Below are 2,564 nucleotides of genomic sequence, written 5' to 3' on the forward strand. Positions count from 1 at the left end.
ATCTGACCATTGGAACTTGACTTTCTTTTGAGTCAATCTGGACATGGGGGATGTTATAAAAGAAAATCCTTCAAAAACCATATGTAATAGCTAGCCAAACCCAAGATACTCCTGATGTCAGATGGAGAGATGGGTCTGGGCCAGTTTCTCACTACTTTGGTCTTTTGAGGATCAACTCTAATGCCATCATTAGAAATGATATGACCAAGGAATTCAACTGACCTTATCCAAAATTTGCACTTACTGAATTTGGAGAACAACTAATAATTTCTAAGAGTCTGCAACATTATTTTGAGATAGTTTACATGATCATGCTCACTGTAAAAAAATAGATAAGGATGTCATCTATAAATACTATGATGAACATTTCCAAGTACTACTTGAACGCACGGTTAATCAAGTCCATGAAAGCGGTTAGAGCATTGGTAAGAGATCCATCAACTGATCTTTCAATTCTCTGAGTTCAGCTGGTTCCATTCTGTATGGTGGAATAGATATAGGTTGAGTATCTAGAAGAAGGTCAATGTCGAGATCTACTTCCTTTTTGGGAGGAATCCTTAATAAATCTTCGAAAAAGACATCTGAGTATTCATTCACGATTGGTATTGATTAAATACTTGGATTTTCAAAGCTAGCATTCTTATTTCAAATAAAATGATAGATACACCCTTTAGATATTGTTTTCCTAGCCCGTGGGTAGGAAACAAGATGACCTCTGAATGCTAAAGTACTACCTCTCCACTTTAAGATGGATTTATTCAGAAACTAAAACTGGACTATTCTATTTCTGCAGTTGACTGTGGCACAACAGGAATAGAGCCAATCTATACCGATAATGACATCAAAATCAGTCATCTCTAATTCAACTAAGTCTGCTGAAGTAACTTTCTAAGATACCATGATCGGATAGTTCTTGTATACCCATCGGGCTATGATAGATTTACCCAATGAGGTAGAGACCAAGAAGGGCTCTACTATAGTAGGAGAATATTCCTGATCCTGTCGAGATTGAAGAGCATAGAGTCGGTTTGGGCGTTGCCTACTAGTAGCAATGAAGGTGGCACCCTGCTGATTCGGGCGACCGAACTGAGCTGAGGAATGGTTATGATGACCCTAAAGATAGGGCTGGGGACAATCTTTGACTCTATGGCCTGGCTTGCCATATCCAAAGAAAACATCTCTACCATCCCTACAAACACCCTTGTGGTTTTTACCACAAGTCTGACAAAAGGGATATGTTCGGGCACTGCCAATACCGCCCTGAGGTCTAGAGCTGGATGCCCTATCTCTGTTGTCGTCTCTGTACTTTAACACTAGATCACTGGCTGAAGAAGGATCCAAAACTGATGACTTTGGGTAGAAATGAGAATGATTTCCACCCTCTGACTTAGGCTGAGCAAAGTTGAAACTATCTATCCTTGCTGTTTTATTTTGATTTTCCCTCTTCTTAATCTTCTGATCTTCTATCTGCTGAGCATAGGTCATAAGTTAAGCTATGTTCATGTCACTATTCAACATTGTGGCCCCGCACTCATTGACCACACTATCATTCACCCTAGAGACAAACTTACTCATCTTGGATCGACGATCTGTAATTACATGAGGAGCATATCTAGCTAATTGAGTAAACTTAAGAGAATACTCTTTCACTGTCATATTGACCTACCTAAGATTGATGAATTCTAGCACTTTAGCTTCTCTAAGTTCTAGGGGAAAGAACCTATCCAAAAAAGCAGAAGCAAACTCCTCCCATTCTACGAACCCTGCATCGACTGCCCTCTCTGACTTCCACTGCTTGAATTAAGTGTGAGCCATATCCTATAACTGATATGCATCTAGCTCAACACTCTCACTAGCAGTCACCCCCATGATATCTATAACTTTTTAAACTTGATCTAAAAATTCCTCAGAGTCCTCATCTGACTTAGACCCTGTGAAAGATGGAGGATTCATTCGGGTGAAGTCCTGAATCCTAGATACAATAGAGTTGGCCACTGGGTTGGCCGGAATGATAGCTGGACATTTATTCTGAGCAGTAACTAAATTATCAAGAGTAGTGAATGTAGCTCGGAACTCTGCATGAGAGACGTGCTCCTCCAAAGGATCTGTCTGGACGGGCTGACTGATTTTCAGTTCTTTTCTTGGGAGGCATGTTCTATAAACAGAAGAGAAAATGATTAGACTGAGAGTTTAAGTTGAGATTATGCTCACTGGCATGACATGAATACTGAAAGAGGGGAAACTATTCCTAAAACATCTCATAGCCTCCTGTACATGAATGTGACATGCAATACACCCCTGTACAAGACTCTACTAGATGTAGATTTCAGACTTCTTAGGACACTGTTAAACCTTAGGCTCTGATACCAAGTTTGTAACACCCTGATCCTTGAGCCCAAAATGCTATACGGTGCTCATAACCTCAAAGGACTACAATCTAACTCATGACTCTGTAACTGAGCTTGTATATGTAAAATATATACAAATAAAATACTATAAGGACATAAGGTTCAAAAATATAACATAACTAATAAAACAATATCTGAACATGGTATAACAATACC

Source organism: Capsicum annuum, chromosome 7, assembly GCF_002878395.1.
Source record: "Capsicum annuum cultivar UCD-10X-F1 chromosome 7, UCD10Xv1.1, whole genome shotgun sequence".
NCBI lineage: Eukaryota > Viridiplantae > Streptophyta > Magnoliopsida > Solanales > Solanaceae > Capsicum > Capsicum annuum.